Source organism: Scyliorhinus torazame, chromosome 17, assembly GCF_047496885.1.
Source record: "Scyliorhinus torazame isolate Kashiwa2021f chromosome 17, sScyTor2.1, whole genome shotgun sequence".
NCBI lineage: Eukaryota > Metazoa > Chordata > Chondrichthyes > Carcharhiniformes > Scyliorhinidae > Scyliorhinus > Scyliorhinus torazame.
In genome coordinates this window covers 74,509,077-74,530,601 of record NC_092723.1, presented here as the reverse complement: position 1 = coordinate 74,530,601, position 21,525 = coordinate 74,509,077, and the positions used below count along the sequence as shown (strand labels likewise).

Genomic DNA, 21,525 nt, shown 5'->3' with positions numbered 1-21,525 from the left:
GAAAGTGAAGGCTGCTGGGATGGCACCATTTCTTATACTCCGCCTGTCAGGGCAGAGCTACGTAACAACAGCCAATGGTAAACTCCTGGGTCTAACCAATGGTCATCAGCCTCTTAGGTACCGCAATACCTGGTACTACCACATTCAACCCCTGTTAAAAAAAGAGTCCGGCGGGGGTGGTGGCCAGTGGTAACAGTCGCCTTTAACATGGTATGATCAGGTATGGAGGTACCGTGCTGTCGAGGATATATACAAAGTGTTCGTTCACAGTTAAAGTCACAGCGAAGCAATCAGTCGATCGGGTGGCCTGGTCGTCCTTCTGGAGCGTCTGGGCTTCGGTGGTGATTCTGGTAGGGGTCCTGGTGGTTGCGACTCCGGGAGCGTGGTTTCAGCCTCCCTGGCAGCTTCGTAACCCCTAGGCGGCGCTGTTGGGGCAAACGGTTGACACAGGGGGGGCCTGTAGGGGGCGTCGGTGGGTGGATGGGCCTAGGCAGGAGCGGTGTGAGTACTGACCCCTCCCACTGCTGTGGGGGGGGGGGGGGGGGGTAATGGTTCGGGTGCGCGTGGGGTTCCGGCGGTCGCCAGGTCCCGAAGGGAGACTGTATCTTGCCGGCAGTCAGGGAACGCCACGTAGGCGTAATGGGGGTTAGCGTGCAGCAGGTGGACCCTCTCGACCAACGGGTCCGACTTGTGCGCCCGCACGTGCTTCCGAAGCAGGATGGGTCCGGGTGACGCTAGCCAGGTTGGGAGCGAGGTCCCGGAGGACTTCCTGGGGTAAACAAGGAGACGTTCATGAGGTGTCTGATTTGTGGTTGTTCAGAGCAGCGACCGGATGGCGTGGAGGGCCATCGGGGTGACTTCTTGCCAGCGGGAGACTGGGAGATTCCTGGACCGTAGGGCCAGTAGAACAGTCTTCCAGACCGTTCCGTTCTCCCTCTCCACCTGTCCGTTTCCCCAGGGGTTGTAACTGGTCGTCCTGCTCGAGGCGATGCACTTGCTGAGCAGGAACTGACGCAGTTTGTTGCTCATAAAGGAGGACCCCCTATCACTGTGTATTGACGCGGGGAAACCGAACAGTGTAAAGATACCCTGGAGGGCCTTGATGACGGTGGTTGTGGTCATGTCTGGGCAGGGGATGGCGAATGGGAACCGGGATTACTCGTCAATCACGTTCAAGAAATATGTGTTGCGGTCGGTGGAGGGGAGGGGGCCTTTGAAATCCATGCTGATGCGTTCAAAGGGACGGGAAGCCTTTATCAGGTGGGTCCGCTCTGGCCGGTAGAAGTGCGGTTTGCACTCCGCGTAGATTTGGCAGTCCCTGGTGACTGTCCTGACCTCCTCGATGGAGTAGGGCAAGTTGCGGGTCTTGATGAAGTGGAAGAAACGAGTGATCCCCGGGTGGCAGAGTTCCTCATGGAGGGCTCGGAGGTGGTCCACTTGTGCAGTGGCACAAGTGCCGTGGGACAGGGCATCAGGAGGCTCGTTTAGCTTCCCAGGACGGTACAAGATCTCGTAGTTGAAGGTGGAGAGTTCTATCCTCCACCGCAAGATCTTGTCGTTTTTAATCTTGCCCCGCTGTGCATTATTGAACATGAAGGCAACCGACCGTTGGTCCGTGAGGAGAGTGAATCTCCTGCCAGCCAGGTAATGCCTCCAATGTCTCACAGCTTCTACTATGGTTTGTTCCTCTTTTTCGACCGAGGAATGGCGAATTTCGGAAGCATGGAGGGTACGGGAGAAGAAAGCAACGGGTCTGCCCGCTTGGTTGTGGGTGGACGCCAGAGCTACGTCGGACGCATCGCTCTCGACCTGGAAGGGGAGGGACTTGTCGATGGCGCACATCGTGGCCTTTGCAATGTCTGCTTTGATGCGGCTGAAGGCCTGGCGGACCTCCTTCGACATGGGGAAGGTTGTGGACTGGATTAGGGGTCGGGCTTTGTCTGCGTAGTTAGGGACCCACTGTGCGTAATAGCTGAAAACCCGAGGCAGCGCTTCAGGGCCTTGGGGCAGTGAGGGAGGGGGAACTCCATAAGGGGGCGCATGCGCTCAGGGTCGGGGCCTATAATTCCATTTCGCACTACTTAGCCTAGAATGGCTAGACGGTCGGTGCTAAACACGCATTTATCCTTATTGTATGTCAGGTTAAGGATTTTCGCGGTCTGGAGAAATTTGCGGAGGTTGGTGTCGTGGTCCTGCTGGTCATGGCCGCAGATGGTGACGTTATCCAGATACGGGAACGTTGCGCGTAAGCCGTACCGGTCAACCATTCGGTCCATCTCTCGCTGGAAGACCGAGACCCCATTAGTGACACCAAAGGGAACTCTTAAAAATTGATAGAGCCGCCCATCTGCTTCTAAGGCAGTGTACTTGCGGTCACTATTACGGAGGGGTAGCTGGTGGTAGGTGGACTTGAGATCCACCGTGGAGAAAACCTTGTATTGTGCGATCCTGTTTACCAGGTCGATGAAGACCATCGTTGTAGCTGTTGCGAGTGTCCGGGGTCGACCTTGGTCCAGTGTCACCGAAGCCAGATGAAGCAGTTGCGAGTTCTGATCGGGCAGCGTGTAGTCGGCCGTGCTGGGGGCCTGGGGCCCCATCCAAGATGGCGTCACCCATGGGTCGCACATGGTGTCCGGGGATGAACAAGATGGCGGCGGCGATGGACAAAATGCCGGCGCCCACCCGCCCAGCGTGGTGTCCGGGGGGCAAGATGGCTGCGCCCCTGGGTCGCACGTGGCCCTAGGATAGGGGGGTGGCGGTGAGCGCTGGCCGGTCGGGGGCTGCCGCGGCGGTCTGGAGTTGCTGGAGACCGCCGCGGGCCTGGCAGACCCCCACAAAGTGGCTCTTCTTGCCGCACCCTTTGCAGGTGACAGTGAGGGCCGGGCAGCGCGGGCGGGGATGATTCACCTGCCCGCTGAAGAAACAGCGGGGCCCGGCGGAGTTAGCGGGCTGTCTCGTAGCGCAGGCCTGCAGGGTCAGGGGGGAAGGTCTGTGGGGCTGCCACTACGGGGTGCCACAAAGCCCAGGGGGCCGCCGTGCGGTCGGGCGCATAGGACTGCGCGTTTTTGTAGGCAATGTCCATGGACCCTGCCAGGGCCCGTGCCTCTCTAGGTCCCAGGGTATCCTTTTCCAGGAGTCTTCGGCGGATATCTGAGGAGCTAATACCTGCTACGAAAGCATCCCTGATTAAAAGTTCCATGTGCTCGCTCCCCAAAACTTGCGGGCAGCCACAGTTTCGGCCCAGCACCAGTAGCGCCCGGTAGAAATCTTCCAACGATTCCCCGGGGCTTTGCCGTCTAGTTTCAAGCAGGTGACGTGCGTAGACCTGATTTACAGGGTGGATATAAAGTCCTTCTAACAGTTCAATCGCGGCATCATAGTTCTGCGCCTCCTCGATAAGGGTCTAGATCCCAGGGCTGACCCTTGAGCGCAGGAGATGCATTTTCTGTCCTTCTGTGGGGGTGCCTCCGGCCGTCTCGAGGTATCCTTTAAAGCACGCCAGCCAGTGTTTAAATATTGCAGCCGAGTTCTCCGCGTGGGGGCTGAGTTGAAGGCACTCCGGTTTGATTCGGAGATCCATCCTTCCAGCTTAAGTCTAGTAGATTAAATTGATGCGCGATCAATTGCACTCAAGCTGAAGTGATTTCATAACTGAAGGCTTTAATCTACTAGAACTTGTTCCCCAGCAGCTTCGGTACAGAAAGTGAAGGCTGCTGGGATGGCACCATTTCTTATACTCCGCCTGTCAGTGCGGAGCTACGTAACAACAGCCAATGGTAAACTCCTAGGTCTAACCAATGGTCATCAGCCACTTAGGTACTGCAATACCTGGTAGTACCACAAGGAGGGAGACAGTGCGACATATGTGCCAGATCATGGCATGCCTGGCACTGCAGGGGCATGGGGGAGAACACCCCTTCCCGGTAGCCATTCAGGTGACGGTCACCCTGAGCTTTTATGCAACGGGGTCCTTCCAGGCGCCAAGTGGGGACATGTACGGGATCTCATACACCTCAGTGCACAGGCGCATCCACGCTGTCACGGAGGCCCGAGATGCCCAGTCGGCCCAATACATCCGTTTCAATGTGGACCCGAGCCCACGAGGATGTCCAGGCAACGGGTTCACCGCCATCAATGGGATGCCCTGGATTCAAGGGGTGATTGATGGAATGCATGTGCTCCTACGAGTACCTGTGTGGATCCCCAGACGGTACATCAGGAGTGCAGGCGGTCTGCCGTGATTCCCGCCCTACGACCTGGGTTCCCTTTGACAGCCGTCTTCAGGGGCGTTGGGCCTGGATGAGCCCGGCTACTGCTCGGGTGTCCCATGTGGCGTGGTGCCACCCTGTTATTCCCGCTGCCGACCAGATGTGCCATGCATAGTGGCGGGGGAGTGGAGTCCGAGGTGCTGCTGTGTTCCAGCACCTCTCCTGTGGGAGTCACCGGCTCGGGCCCCATCACCTCCTCCTCCCTCAAGGTACTCAATGGCCCCAGGGTTACACCATGGAACGGGGATGCGAGTGGAGCTATCCCCTGAGGCTCCCCTCCTCACCTGGCGCTGCCAGTCCTAGAAGCCCACTCTGGTCTTGACCAGAGTCTGCATGCTTGCGGCCATGGAGCACAGGGAGTAGACCATCTCCGTCTGGGACTGCGCCACATCACCCATTGACTGTGCCACCACCTTCTAGGTCGGTGTCACTTCAGCCAGTGACTGCGCCATCTCCCTCTGGGACTGGGCCACCTCCCTCTGTGTCTGCTCTATGTTGGAGAGATTTTGGGCGGGAGTGTTCGCGGTGCTAACAAGGATAGTGGGCCGATGTTGTGGCCTTTGCCTCTCTGATTGGGCGACAAAGAATTCTGCTAGAGTGGCGGTCAGGAACGCCACCAGGGGTGACAGCTTGGTATGGGACTTATATGACTTTCTTTTCTAGAAAAGATCAAGTATGAATTAAGAGGTTCAGCAGAGGGCTTTGAGGCAAGTTGGGGGTGTTCATGGCCATTTTTGAGGAGCTGTTCATCCTGGGGGGAGGGGGGAAAGGGGTGATGGGGCAGAGGGAAGAGAGGGGTGGAAAAGGGAAACATTTGTACAAGCTGTACAGTTCTGTGTTGGGGAATTTGTTCCCCGAACTATTTATGTTTTGCAACCTTTTGCATAAGTTTGGAATAAAATACATTTTGAAAAAACTTGTGAGCGGGAGGGGAGGGGCCTTTGCTTGCCTTGTTGTTGTCTGCTGGTTGATTTGGGTGTGGTATCGATGGGAGGATTTGTTCTCTGACAGTGGCCATGACATTTTTTTCATTCTGTTCGGATGGGGGATTTGGCGGCTATCTTGGGTGGGTCTGGTGTGGGCTTTCTTTGAGTGCATAGAACATAGAACAGTACAGCACAGAACAGGCCCTTCGGCCCTCAATGTTGTGCCGAGCTTTGTCCGAAACCAAGAGAAGCCTTGAAGACCAGAGAAGGCAGCCGAAGGGTTGTGACTCAGTGTTGTGAGCCATTCAGGCAAAGTTACTCCTTTGGAGTAGTGGTACTCTGCTTGGCATGGCCAAAGACGTGAACTTGTATTTGCCAGAGTATGCTCGAGTGTACTTGGAAATCCTGTGAGGTGGATCATTGTTGAAGCCGCCTAAATGGGTACAACCTTGGGGAAGAATTTCTCGGCAAGAGATTGGAAACCTTTGTGAAAAAGACAAAGGACGGGATTCTACGAAATCCCGGCCAAGTGTTGATGCCGGCGACAAAACTGGCGTGAGCGACGCCGGCGTCAACAGGCCTCCAGGCCCAGGCATTTACCCCTTCCTAGGGGGCTAGTACAGCGCCGGAGTGCTGTGCGTGCGAAAGTCAGCGCGGCACAGCTGGCGCAGGTCCGCGCATGTGCGCCACCGCCGGCGCGAGAATCAGCATGGGTTGCGTCTCCCCCCCCCCCCCCCCCCCCCCCCCCAGCCCCCGTGCAATATGGCGGAGCCCTACACGGGCCCTGCATGGCGGAACATGGCCTTTCCCCCCTGGAATTAGCCCGCCCGCCGATCGGTACGCCCCGATCGCGGGCCTGGCCAACGTGGCGGCCCCCCCCCCGCAACATGACAGCCCCCGCAGCCAGAACTCAGAGATCCCACCGGGTAGGACCATACCAAACCCACGCCGTCGGAATTCGGCCCTTCGAGCGCGGAGAATCGCCACGGGGCCCGCTTTCAACGGCCCCGACTGGCACGGTAGCGACCCCACAGGCGCGATCCTAAGATGCCGGTTCCCTTCTGGGCCAACTTTTATCTGTGGGAATTAATGAGACCCACTGTTGGGCCTCCGTCCCTCTGTAGGGGAGTTCGTATTCCATGAGCCCCACAGGGAGATCAATCGGTTCATCCACATGGGGGTGACAACAAGTGTCAGCTCCAAATTTGGCTAGACTGCCTTCTATACTGTATCCAAGCCATTATTATATATTTGAAATAGTTGGGGCCCAAGGACTGAACACTGTGACACCAGTTACATCTGGCCAACCCAAAAAAGACCCATTTTTCCCGACTTTCTGCCTTCTGTCAGTTAACCAGTTTTCTATCCAAGCTAAGAAATTACCCCTAACACCATAGTTGCTGCACAGCCCCACATGGTGGGAATGGATGACTCTGGGTCGGGGAGGCGGGGTAGATGGCCCCCTGTTCGACTGGTCACCTGGAATGTAAGGGGGCTGAACGGCCCAGTAAAAAGTTCTAGGGTGTTTGCGCACCTTAAGAGTTTGAATGCTGACGTGGTGTTTATGCAGGGGACCCATTTGTCAATTAATGTTAAGACAAGGTTTCGGAAGGACTGGGTGGGGTATTAAATTCAGGAATTGTTAGTACGGCCTGGGGGCTGCAGGTTTGGTGAATAAGAGAGTATGGTTCTCAGCAATAAAAACTTTGGTAGTCCAAATCTTTCAGGGGTGACAAAGGCACTTTTAGCCTTTATGTAACAGATTGTGGGTGGTGGTGGCGGGGGCAGATCTGTGGCAATTTTTACATCCGAGTGAGGACTTTTCTTTTTTCTCTCAGGTGCATCAGATCACTCCTAGATTTACATTTTTGCGGTGGGTAGGTCTCCCCTTCCTGGGGTGGTGTGGTGGGGTATTCGAACCAGGCTCAACATTTTGTGCATTTGGTGTTGGGGCTAGGTCCCACTCAGTGCCCCCTGTGGATGCTGGATACGTTGTTGCTGGCGAATTTAGAATTTAGCGAATTTAGGGGCTGGTTTAGCACAGGGCTAAATCGCTGGCTTTGAAAGCAGACCAAGGCAGGCCAGCAGCACGGTTCAATTCCCGTACCAGCCTCCCGAACAGGCGCCGGAATGTGGCGTCTAGGGGCTTTTCACAGGAACTTCATTTGAAGCCTACTTATGAGAATAAGCGATTTTCATAAAGGGTTCTGTGAGAGGGTATCCTCCGCCATTGAGGAGTACATTGATTTTAAAAGGGGTGAGAGTATCTCGCCTTCCATGTTGTAGGAGGCTGAAGGCAGTCATTAGGGGGAGATAATCTCCTATAAGGCACATAAAGAGAGGAGTGAAAGGGTGGATAGACAGGTTAGTGGATTCTATCCTTGAGGTGGACCGTGGGTACTCACTTGCCCTGACATCGGAGATATTGGCGAGCAGGAAGAAATTACAGATTTTTTGAATTTGGGCTGCTCTCAACAGGCAAGGCAGTGCACCAGCTATGCGCTCAAGGGGTTTTAAAAATGAATCTGGGGAGAAGGCCAGTTGCCTGTTAGTACACCAGCTCAGGTGGTAGGCTGTCTCCCGGTAAACAGTGCAGGTGAAGGACTTGAGTGGCAGTTTGGTCTCCACCACAAGGAAGGTCAATAAGGCTTTGGAGGCCTTTTCCCACAGACTTCATAAGTTGGAGCCCCTGGAGGATAGGTTGCCATGATGGAATTTTTGGATGGTTTGTCTATCCCATTGGTCCAGCAAGAGAGGAGTTGGAGTCCCCATTGAGCCCATCAGAGATCATGGGATGCTTGAGATTAATGCAGCCCGGTAAGACTCCGGGCCCGGATGGATTGCCGATAGAATTTATCAAGAAATTTGCAGGTCAGTGATCCCATTGCTGTGAGATATGTTTAATGATTCCTTGTTCCCGGGGGGAGGGTGGTATTGGCAGGTACATTGGCTTCGGCATCGATTTTGAAGAAGGATAAGGATCTGCCCTATTTCATTACTAAACGCAGACACTAAGCTGCAGCCAAAGGATTAGGCAATATGTTTGGAGCCCTGCCTTCTGGGAGTAATGTCGAAGGAACAGACTGGGATTTGAGGAGAACAATTGGCATGTCGTGCTGCAGCTGTACAGAACATTAGTTAGGCCGCATTTGGAATATTACGTACAATTTTGGCCGCCACACTATCAAAGGAATGTAGATGCTTTGGAGAGTGTACAGGAGAGAATGTTGCCTGGTCTGGTATTAGCTATGAGGAGAGGTTGGATAAACCTGGATTGTTTTAACTGGAACGAAGAAGGTTGAGGGGCGACCTGATAAGAGATTCACAAAATTATGAGTGGCATGGACAGAGTGGATAGTCAAACATTTTTTCCCAGGGTGGAAAAGTCAATTACTGGGGGACATAGCTTTAAGGTCCGAGAGGGAAAGTTTAGAGCAGATGTGAGAGGCAGGTCTTTTATACAGATGGTGTAGAGTGCCTGGAACGTGCTGCCGGGAGAGTTGCTGGGAGCAGATACAGTAGCGGCGTTTCAGAAGTATCTTGACGAATACATGAATAAGATGGGAATAGAGGGGTGCAGACACCTAAAGTGCAGAAGGTTTTAGTTTAGACAGGCATTATGGTTGGCACATGCTTGGGAGGGCTGAAAGGCCTGTTCCTGTGCTGTGCTGTACTTTATTAAGAGCAGGCAGCTTTTGGCCAACATACGGCGATTGCTTCATATTATTTTATCCCCTTCCCTGAGCCAGAGGAGATTGTTTCAATGGATGCTAAAAAGGCATTTGATAGGGTGGAATTGGAGTATCTGTTCGAGATCCTTGGAAGGTTCGGGTTTGGGTCGAGATTTATATCTTGGATCCGTCTTTTATATATGTTATGGGCCAGGGTTTAGAGAACCCCAAAGTGTATCATGGAGTTCACATGACCCACAACTTTTAATAGGTTATGGTTATGGGGAGTAAATGGACCTACTTTACAGGTGAAGTGCAACAGAGAGTTTAAGTACTTTTAAATTAAAACAATGTTTATGAATGAAACCAGTTAACACTTTATAAACGCACAGTAAACATCTTAACAACTATCAACACCAATCATCCCACAGATACAATATTCTATAAGTAACCCTTAATCTTTCCTTGCAACATCCATAAGACAAAGACCCTTTTTAACACAGAGATCAGGTTTAATTTCTCTACTGAGAGCAGTTATCACTTTGAAATCACCCAAATGATCTGGACACAGTCTTTAGATTGCAGAGAGATCCTTATACAGCTGCTTGTTTTTCCTGAAGCTACCCAGCTCTCAAAACGAAACTAAAACACACTGTAGCTGCCTGCTCATAAACGAAAGTGAAAGACAGGCCAGCCCAGCTCCACCCACTCTCTGACATCACTGCAGCTATCTGACAAACACCCATTTCTTAAAGGTACATCCACAACAGCTATTCGATAAACACCCATTTCTTAAAGATATTCGCACATGGCACCACCCCCAAGAAAAGAAAAAACCATCAACTTCAAGATGGTTTCATTTTTCACCTTTTCACTTTCCTTTAAGAAATATGGAGAATGAATATACATTTTTTTTAACAAAACAAAACACGCAAACATTTAATAATAACATAGTCCATTTTAGTTCTTCCTCCAACTGGACTTGCTTCTTTTCATCACATTCGTGACAAAGCATCAGCTATCACGTTTTCATGTCCTGCCACTTGTATGATTTTTAAATGAAATGGCTGTAACAGTAACTCAATCGAAACAGTCCTGCATTGTTATTCCGGAATCGCTGCAAAAATGTCAATGGATTATGATCAGTATATATAATTGTGTCAGATGGATTGCTGGTCTGTGAAAAATGTGAAAAGCCAGCACCAAGCTCAAAGTCTCCTTCTCAATCGTTGAGAAGGTGAGAATTCTTCTTGTGAGAATTCAATTTCTTTGAAAAATAACCAAAAGGCCATTCTAGTCCTTCATCGTCGTCTTGTAGAAGCACCACACCTACGCCCGCATCACTAGCATTAACAGCCACTTTGAATGGTTTGGTATAATTTGGGATGGCTAACACAGGGGCAGCGGATAACTGTCCACTTAAATGTGCTACGCTTCTTTAGCAAGTCCGTCAGTGGAGCAACCACACTGCTAAAGTTTGGCACAAACTTCCGGTAGAATCCACCCATGCCAAGAAATCGCATTGTTTCCATTTGTGTCGAGGGTATCGGAGACTCCCCAATAACTTTTGTTTTCACATCCCGTGGGACCATTCAACCCTGTCCGATTGTATGGTCAAGGAAAGTGACTTGGGATTTTCCAAATTCATTTTTGGCTAGGTTTACCACCAAACCCGCCTCCTGAAGTCAATTGAATAACTCCATCAGATGCTTTAAATGGTGTTTCCATGTGTGGCTGAAAATTAACAGATCATCGATGTATACCGCACAATTGGGTAATCCTGAAACGACTTTGTTAGCTAACCTTTGAAATGTGGCTGGGGCAATTTTCATGCCACATGGCATAACTTTGAATTGGTATACATCATCTGGAGTCACAAAAGCTGAAATCTCCTTCGCCCTTTCGGATAAAGGTACCTGGCAGTAACCTTTAAGTAAATCCAGTTTGGAAATAAAAGCTGATTGTCCCACTTTCTCAACGCAATCCTCCAAATGTGGGATAGGATAAGAGTCCGTTCTTGTAACCTTTCTATAGTCCACACACAACCGTTCAGTACCATCAGGCTTTGGTACCATCACTATGGGTAAGCACCATTGGCTGCAAATCATTTCAATTATGCCTATCCTTCCCTTTCAAAGTACCTTTTGAGCATATTCACATGACACACGCGGTGAATTTTCCATCTATCTGTTGTTCATCCCACATAATTCACCTCACTTAATTTCCTTTCAATCTGATAACGTCCACAAAATCTAGCTTTTAAAGGTTCACTACCACTGGTAACAACACTAAAACTTTATCTCTACTGGCAAAACTACAAATTTTGGATTTCTTGTCTGCTACCCGTGTCATCACATGTTGTGCAATTTTTAAATGCTGTCTAGCCAATTCATCTGCTCTATTTAATCGTTCCTTAAAATTTGACACGTAATCCAATACTGTAAGTTCCGATTTCACACTCACCAATTTTTCCTTAATCAATTTAAGTGGTCCTCTTACCTCATGACCAAAAATTAGTTCAAAAGGACTGAATTTGGTTGACTCATTAGGTGCATCCCTAATTGCAAACAGTATGAATGGAATTCCTTTATCCCAATCCCCTGGATAATCGTGACAATAAGCCTTCAACATTGTCTTTAATGTCTGACGCGCCCTGTGATTCTGGATGGTACGCAGTTGATTTAAGTTGTTTTATTCCTAAGCTATCCATAACTTCTTTGAATAACCTTGAGGTTAAATTTGATCCTTGATCCGATTGTATTTCTGTGGGTAGTCCATATCTAGTAAAGAATTTAAGTAACTCCTCCACCATCTTTTTAGCTATAATATTGCATTCTGGAATGGCCCCTGGAAACCTAGTAGACATATCCATTGTAGTCAAAAGATATTGATTCCCACTTTTTGTTTTCGGAAGCGGTCCTACACAATCAATTAGGACCCTTGAAAAAGGTTCCTCAAATGCTGGAATGGGTATTAAGGTGCTGGTTTTATCACTGCTTGAGGTTTCCCTATCACTTGACATGTGTGACATGATTGACAAAATATAAGTACATCTTTATGTAGTCCAGGCCAATAAAAATGTTTTTGGATTTTAGCTTGAATTTTCCTTACCCCCCCAAATGACTTCCCACTGGTACCTCATGTGCTACTCGCAACACCTTCTTTCTATACCCTACAACAATACTCCTTCATGAACTTCTGCCCACTTTTCATCCGCCTGCATATGTAAAGGTCTCCATTTTCTCATCAAGACATCACTTTTACGGTAATAACATTCTGGTACACACACAGATTCCCCTTCCGTGTATACTTTCTGATGCAAACGTTTTATTTCTATATCTTTCTGTTGTAACTCTGCCAATTTTCCTGAACAAAAAATATCCGCCTCATCCTCCACCTGTTGTTCCTTTTCAACCATCTGATCAAAAAAAAATTCTGATAATTGATCTTCAACTTTATCTTCACTCTCTGATTTCTCCTTTTGTCTTAACCAGTGACTTTGCGACCTTGTTACTACACAATCCGGAAAAATCCCAGCATATTCGTCCTTCAACACTTCATATGTCTGATTTTCCACTGGCTTATCAACCACAGTAGGCATCACTCCCACCTGCGATCCAGCTATGTCATTACCCAACATAACTGTATTCCTGGACAAGATAGTTTCTCTATTACTCCTACTATCACTTCACCACTCTTCACTGGACTTTCCAACCTTACCTTATATTATGGAACACTACTCCTCTCACCCTGAATTCCACATATCACCACCTTTTCTGGCAATATTCTTCCTAAACTACCTAACTCCTCATCTCTTACCATTAAAGATTGACTAGCTCCCGTATCTCTCAAAATTGTGACTTCTTTACCTGCTCCTTCGGATACACGAGTAAACTTTACCCACACAAGTAAATTCTTTAAAGAGATCTGGCACCTTCTTATCAATCACTTCTTCATCAAGCTGTCCAATCTTTTGCACCTCCTTCGCTTCACTTGGGCTTTCCTTTACCACTTTAACAAACCCCACTGTCTTATCCTGTTTTATCACATCAGCCTTCCCAGTGCTTTTCTTCAATCACCAACACTGTGACTTTACATGGCCCAGTTTATTGCAGTGAAAACATTCAAAATTTTTCAATTCTCTTCCACCCTCCTGGATTTCTTTTTTAATCTGAGGTACACTCTCTTTATTATCTCTCATCAGATCTCTTTTACCTCTGCCACTTGAATATTTCTCTTTTCCCCAGTTTCTATCTCTCACCAGGCTGAAACTGATGTTGCAAACCAAGCTTTGATTTATGAACTAATTCATAATCATCTGCCATTTCTAACCTTGCAGTTTTAACCCTCTGCTCTTCCCCTTGAGTTCTCACTCCATCAGGAATTGAATTTTTTAATTTCTCCTAAAGTGTAATTTCTCTGAGAACTTCATATGTTTGGTCTATTTTCAAAGCCCTTATCCACCTATCAAAATTATTCTGATCCTTTCAAACTCCATGTATATTTGACCAGGTTCTTACCTTAAATTTCTAAATCTTTGTCTGTAGGCTTCAGGCACTTGTTCATATGCATCTAAGATGGATTTTTTCACCTCCTCATACGTCCCAGATACCTCCTCCCGTAGTGATGCAAATACTTCACTAGCCCTACCTACCAGCATGGTTTGAATCAGTAATACCCACATGTCCTGTGTATATTTCATTTGTTTAACCACCTTCTCAAATGAAATGAAAAAGGCTTCTACCTCCTTCTCATCAAATCTTGTAAATACTTGGACATATTTAAATATATCCCCACCAAGCTTTCGACTATGGCGCTCTTTCTCTTTATCCTCATCACTATTATCCAACTGTACGTTTCCCTTTACATCCACCAATTTTAGCTGACTGCCATGTTTCATGGCCATTTTCTTCAGTTCAAACTTTCTCTCTTTTTCCCTTTCTTCTCTCTCTTTTTCATTTTCCCTAATCTGTATCTCCCTTTCTCTTTCTTTTCTTTCTGCTAGGGCTATTCTTTCTTTGTTTCTTTCTTCTCTCTGCTTTTCTTTTTCCTCTCTCTTTTTCTTTTTCCCTGATCTGTATCTCCCTTTCTCAGTCAGTTTCCCTCATTGCGCATTCAAGCTGCTTTAATTCTTTTTCATGCTCAAGTTGCTTGCTTTGTAACTGAATTTTTGCCATTTCCAATGAGTCAGACTGTATCTCAGGCAATTTTAAATACTCAGCTACCGCGGTAAGTACTTCTTTTCGCATGCTGTCAGGTAACGTTAACTGCAATGTTTTTGCCAAATCTAAAAGCCTTTTTTTAGTCTCTGGTCATAAGGTAATGCATGTGACCTTATTCACCACAAAAAACTTCCGAGTCTCTGAAAGAGCCATTGTCCACAACACACTCCCTACTTAAACTGGCATATCACACCTGAAAAGCAACCACAAATATGCTCACCCCTCACTGTCTTTAAGTTCACTAAGCCACCCAATAGATAGACTTTTATCCCTCTTGAGCCCCCAATTTGTTATGGGCCAGGGTTTAGAGAACCACTAAGTGTATCATGGGGTTCACCTGACCCACAACTTTTAATAGATTGTGGTTATGGGGAGCACACGGGCCTACTTTACAGGTGTAGTGCAACAGAGAGTTAAAGTGCTTTTAAATGAAAACAATGTTTATTTATGAAACCAGTTAACTTTATAAACCCACAGTAAACATCTTAACAGCTATCAACACCAATCATCCCCACAGATACAATATTCTATAAGTAACCGTTAATCTTTCCTTGTAACAGCCATAAGACAAAATACCCTTTTTAACACCGAGATCAGGTTTAAATTCTCTACTGAGAGCAGTTATCACTTTGAAATCACCAAATGATCTGGATACAGTCTTTAGATTGCAGAGAGATCCTTACACGGCTGCTTGCTTTTCCTGTAGCTATCCAACTCTCAAAACAAAAGTAACACACTGTAGCTGCCTGCTCAAAAACAAAAGTGAAAGGCAGACAGCCCTGCTCCACCCATTATCTGACATCACTGCAGCTATCTGACAAACATCCATTTCATTTTTTTTTTAAATTATTTTTATTCAGATTTTTATCAAAACAAAATTTTGTACATTACCATTAACAACATTTAACAAAACAAGGTGAACGTTAACATTATATAAAGAAAAAAACAAGAATATGCAACATTCCCCCCCCCCCCCCCGCTGGATTGCTGCTGCTGCTGACATTTTAATGCTCTCCTAGAAAGTCGAGAAACGGCTGCCACCTCCGAGAGAACCCTGTCATGGACCCTCTCAAGGCAAACGTTATTTTCTCAAGACTGAGAAACCCAGCCATGTCACCAATCCAGGTCTCCACACTCGGGGGTTTCGAGTCCCTCCACATCAAACAGTAACCTCATTATCTCCTCTACATTGGAGAGTGGGTCCGTTATGAACAATAGCAGATTATCTTCTCTATTCACCTCCACCTTGTTGATGACCTCAATGCTATTGCCAGTGCTCAGTTGCCAAGGCAAACAATGGGGGTGGACAATAAAGGTACACCCACTACAGCTATTCGATAAACACCCATTTCTTAAAGGTACTCGCACATGACATATAGAGCTCCCACAAGTGTTTGTACGAATGTCCTGAGCTCGGATTATTTCCAGTTAAATAGAGCTACGAGGCAGGGTTGCCCATTGTCCACCCCCATTGTTTGCCTTGGCAACTGAGCGCTGGCAATAGCATTGAGGTCATCAACAAGGTGGAGGTGAATAGAGAAGATAATCTGCTATTGTTCATAACAGACCCACTCTCCAATGTAGAGGAGATAATGAGGTTACTTCGGAGTTTTGGCTCCTTCTTGGGGTATATGTTGAATCTGGACAAAAGCAAATATTTTCCGGTGAACTCCCCCGGATGGGGTTCCAATATGTGGATGTTGTCTTTTCCCGAGATCAGGGCTAACTTTCATTACGCGAATCCAGATGGCCCACTACTGGGTCTCACTGGATAAACTTAATTTTACTAACCTGCTGAATGGGGTTAAGTCCGATTTGAAGAAGTGGGACAAACTCCCTCTGTCTTTGGTGGGCAGGGTCCAATCAGTCAAAATTAATGTCCTTCCAATATTTTTGTTTGAACGTCTTCTGGATTTCGTTCCCAAATCTTTCTTTATGAAGGTGAATAAATTGATTTCTTCCTTTATTTGGGTGGGCAAAGCCCCACAGATTCTTCGGATGTTTGAGTTCTTTTCCTACTACGCTCAGTGGGTCCCAAACTATGTGGACAAGGCCCGCCCACTCATCCAGTCCACCCAATTCCCCCTCATGGCCGAGGCACAACACGCTTTCGCCCGCATCAGAGCAGACATCGCCAAGGCCGGGATGCGCGCAGTGGACGAGTCACTGCCTTTCCAAGAAGAAAGCGATGCTTCGGACGTCGCCTTTGCCGCCACTCTAAACGAGGCAGGCAGACCCGTGGCATTCTTTTCCCGCACCCTTCATGGCACTGAAATTCGACACTCATCCGTCGAAAAGGAGGCCCAAGCTATCGTTGAAGCTGTGTGGCTTTGGAGGCATTACCTGGCCGGTAAGAGATTCACTCTCCTTACGGACCAACGGTCGGTAGCCTTCATGTTCAATAACACACAGCGGGGCAAGATCAAAAATGATAAAATCTTGCGGTGGAGAATCGAGCTCTCCACCTATAATTACGAGATCTTGCATCGCCCTGGTAAACTCAACGAGCCACCAGACGCCCTCTCCTGAGGTACATGTGCCAGCGCACAATTAGACCAACTCCGGGCCCTACACGACAGCCTTTGTCACTCAGGGGTCACTCGATTGTACCATCTGGTCAAAGATCGCAATCTGCCCTACTCCGTCGAGGAAGTAAGTACAGTCACCAGGGACTGCCAGGTCTGTGCAGAGTGAAAGCCGCACTTCTATCGGCCGGACCTTGCGTGCCTGGTGAAGGCTTCCCACCCCTTTGAACGCCTCAGCGTGGATTTCAAAGGGCCCCTCCCCTCCACCGACCGTAACACGTACATTCTCAGTGTGGTCGGCGAGTACTCCAGATTCCCCTTCGCCATCCCATGCCTCGATATGACGTCTTCCACCGACATCAAGGCCCTCAGCACCATCTTCGCCCTGTTCGGTTTCCCTGCCTACATCCACAGTGCAGGGGATCCTCATTCATGAGCGATGAGCTGCGTCAGTTCCTGCTCAGCAGGGGTATAGCCTCCAGCAGGACGACCAGCTACAACCCCCGGGGAAACGGGCAAGTAGAATAGGAGAACGGGACAGTTTGGAGGGCCGTCCAGCTGGCCCTAAGGTCCTGGAACCTCCCAGCCTCTCGCTGGTAGGAGGTCCTCCCTGACGCTCTACACTCCATCCGGTCACTATTGTGCACCGCCACTAATAATACACCCCATGAACGTGTTTTCACCTTCCCCAGGAAGTCCACATCCGGGGTGTCGCTCCTGACTTGGCTCGGTGCTCCAGAATCGGTCCTTCTCCGTAGGCACGCCTGACTCCACAAGGCGGACTCCTTGGTGAACAGGGTTCACCTGCTCCACGCCAACCCTCAATACGACTACGTTGAGTTCCCCGACGGCCGCCGAGGTACTGTCTCACTTAGGGACCTGGCACCGTCAGAAAATAGAAAATACAGCACAGAACAGGCCCTTCGGCCAACGATGTTGTGCCGAACCTTTGTCCTAGATTAATCATAGATTATCATTGAATTTACAGTGTAGAAGGAGGCCACTCGGCCCCCCGAGTCTGCACCGGCTCGTGGAAAGAGCACCCCACCCAAACTCAACACCTCCACCCAACATCAAGGGCAATTTTGGACACTAAGGGCAATTTATCATGGCAAATCCACCTACCCTGCACATCTTTGGACTGTGGGAGGAAACCGGATCACCCGGAGGAAACCCACGCAGACACGGGGAGGACGTGCAGACTCGGCACAGACAGTGACCCAAGCCGGAATCGAACCTGGGACCCTGGAGCTGTGAAGCAATTGTGCTATCCACAATGCTACCGTGCTGCCCTTAAGAACAAATACATCTACACTATATCATTTTACCGTAATCCATGTACCTATCCAATAGCTGCTTGAAGGTCCCTAATGTTTCCGACTCAACTACTTCCACAGGCAGTGCATTCCATGCCCCCACTACTCTCTGGGTAAAGAACCTATCTCTGATATCCCTCCTATATCTTCCACCTTTCACCTTAAATTTATGTTCCCTTGTAATGGTTTGTTCCACCCGGGGAAAAAGTCTCTGACTGTCTACTCTATCTATTCCCCTGATCATCTTATAAACCTCTATCAAGTCGCCCCTCATCCTTCTCCGTTCTAATGAGAAAAGGCCTAGAACCCTCAACCTTTCCTCGTAAGACCTACTCTCCATTCCAGGTAACATCCTGGTAAATCTTCTTTGCACCTTTTCCAAAGCTTCCACATCCTTCCTAAAATGAGGTGACCAGAACTGTACACAGTACTCCAAATGTGGCCTGACCAAAGTTTTGTACAGCTGCATCATCACCTCACGGCTCTTAAATTCAATCCCTCTGTTAATGAACGCGAGCACACCATAGGCCTTCTTCACAGCTCTATCCACTTGAGTGGCAACTTTCAAAGATGTATGAACGTAGACCCCAAGATCTCTCTGCTCCTCCAAATTGCCAAGAACTCGACCGATAACCCTGTATTCCGCATTCATATTTGTCCTTCCAAAATGGACAACCTCACACTTTTCAGGGTTAAACTCCATCTGCCACTTCTCAGCCCAGCTCTGCATCCTATCTATGTCTCTTTGCAGCCGACAACAGCCCTCCTTACTATCCACAACTCCACCAATCTTCGTATCGTCTGCAAATTTACTGGCCCACACTTCAACTCCCTCATCCAAGTCATTAATGAAAATCACAAACAGCAGAGGACCCAGAACTGATCCCTGCGGTACGCCACTGGTAACTGGGATCCAGGCTGAATATTTGCCATCCACCACCACTCTCTGACTTCTATCGGTTAGCCAGTTTGTTATCCAACTGGCCAAATTTTCCACTATCCCATGCCTCCTTACTTTCTGCATAAGCCTACCATGGGGAACCTTATCAAATGCCTTACTAAAATCCATGTACACTACATCCACTGCTTTACCTTCATCCACATGCTTGGTCACCTCCTCAAAGAATTCAATAAGATTTGTAAGGCAAGACCTATCCCTCACAAATCCATGCTGACTATCCCTAATCAAGCAGTGTCTTTCCAGATGCTCAGAAATCCTATCCTTCAGTACCCTTTCCATTACTTTGCCTACCACCGAAGTAAGAATAACTGGCCTGTAATTCCCAGGGTTATCCCTAGTCCCTTTTTTGAACAGGGGCACGACATTCGCCACTCTCCAATCCCCTGGTACCACCCCTGTTGACAGTGAGGACGAAAAGATCATTGCCAACGGCTCTGCAATTTCATCTCTTGCTTCCCATAGAATCCTTGGATATATCCCGTCAGGCCCGGGGGACTTATCTATCCTCATGTTTTTCAAAATGCCCAACACATCTTCCTTCCTAACAAGTATTTCCTCGAGCTTACCAGTCTGTTTCACACTGTCCTCTCCAACAATATGGCCCCTCTCATTTGTAAATACAGAAGAAAAGTACTCGTTCAGACCTCTCCTCTCTCTTCAGACTCAATACACAATCTCCCGCTACTGACCTTGATCGGACCTACCCTCGCTCTAGTCATTCTCATATTTCTCACATATGTGTAAAAGGCCTTGGGGTTTTCCTTGATCCTACCCGCCAAAGATTGTTCATGCCCTCTCTTAGCTCTCCTAATCCCTTTCTTCAGTTTCCTCCTGGCTATCTTGTATCCCTCCAATGCCCTGTCTGAACCTTGTTTCCTCAGCCTTACTTAAGTCTCCTTTTTTCTCTTAACAAGACATTCAACCTCTCTTGTCAACCATGGTTCCCTCACTCGACCATCTCTTCCCTGCCTGACAGGAACATACATATCAAGGACACGTAGTACCTGTTCCTTGAACAAGTTCCACATTTCACTTGTGTCCTTCCCTGACAGCCTATGTTCCCAACTTATGCACTTCAATTGTTGTCTGACAACATCGTATTTACCCTTCCCCCAATTGTAAACCTTGCCCTGTTGCACGCACCTATCCCTCTCCATTACTAAAGTGCAAGTCACAGAATTGTGGTCACTATCTCCAAAATGCTCCCCCACTAACAAATCTATCACTTGCCCTGGTTCATTACCAAGTACCAAATCCAATATTGCCCCTCCTCTGGTCGGACAATCTACATACTGTGTTAGAAAATCTTCCTGGACACACTGCACAAACACCACCCCATCCAAACTATTTGATCTAAAGAGTTTCCACTCAATATTTGGGAAGTTAAAGTCACCCATGACTACTACCCTGTGACTTCTGCACCTTTCCAAAATCTGTTTCCCAATCTGTTCCTCCACATCTCTGCTACTATTGGGGGGCCTATAGAAAACTCCTAACAAGGTGACTGCTCCTTTCCTATTTCTGACTTCAACCCATACTACCTCATTAGGCTGATACTCCTCGAACTGCCTTTCTGCAGCTGTTATACTATCTCTAATTAACAATTCCACCCCCCACCTCTTTTACCCCCCTCCCTAATCTTATTGAAACATCTATAACCAGGGACCTCCAACAACCATTTCTGCCCCTCTTCTATCCAAGTTTCATGATGGCCACCACATCGTAGTCCCAAGTACCGATCCATGCCTTAAGTTCACCCATCCACCTTGGGGTGGTACCTTCAGGTACCACCCCAACACACACACCCCACCAATGCGCCCCCCCCCCCCACCTCCCAGCCAATATTGACCCCACCGGACCACCCCCCCCCCCTTTTCCGCACAAGAGGACAAAGAAGACTACTGCACGCTCCCGGAGTTCCCCGCTGACTGGCCAGCATCAGCACCGCCATCGCTGCCACCTCCACCACCGCCAGCACCGACTTCGCCGCCACCGTTACGCTGCTCCCAACGAAACACCAAAGCACTGGACCGGCTGAACCTTTGACGGACTCCTACCACTGTACATAATTGCACTAATTTTATATAGTTTCACGTCACCCCCGCCGGACTCATTTTTAACAGGGGGTGAATGTGGTGATCCACTGTAATAGGAGATGTAAAGTAGGACCTGCACTCCAGGTTCGCCGGTAGCTCCTGCCGGCTGGCTCCGCCCAGGGAGAACTGTATAAATATGTATGACCTCCAATGCCCTGCCATTTCGCCAGCTGCAGCAGGAGGCCACACATCTGACTGTAATAAAGCCACAGTTGTACCCAACTTTAGCCTTTATGCAATTGATCGTGCATCACAAATGTTACGTCTCTGCTACACCCATCCAACACCTTCGTCGGAGCTCCCTCCGAGCATCATGGGGCTGTCTTCCTAGCTGCCATTACCCTGCTCAGATTTCGAACAAGTGCTGGAGGCGTTTAAAAGGTGCGCTCCCCTGATTGCTGAAATCAACTGGTGCCAGGGTGAGTGACTCAGAGGTAGGATAAGAATGGCATAAAACTCATTAAAATTTTTTTGAAATGGTTGAAGATACAGCGATTTTTCTCGACGACACCAGCGGGATTCTCTCTGGTTACCTCGCTG

At 48.5% G+C, this 21,525-nt stretch overlaps 1 protein-coding gene across 1 annotated transcript in view; it reads right to left on the bottom strand.

The window, feature by feature from the left end:
• The window catches only part of sycp1 (synaptonemal complex protein 1), a 755,262-nt gene that overhangs the window by 374,340 nt on the left and 359,397 nt on the right, over positions 1-21,525 (bottom strand). The window lies entirely within an intron of this gene.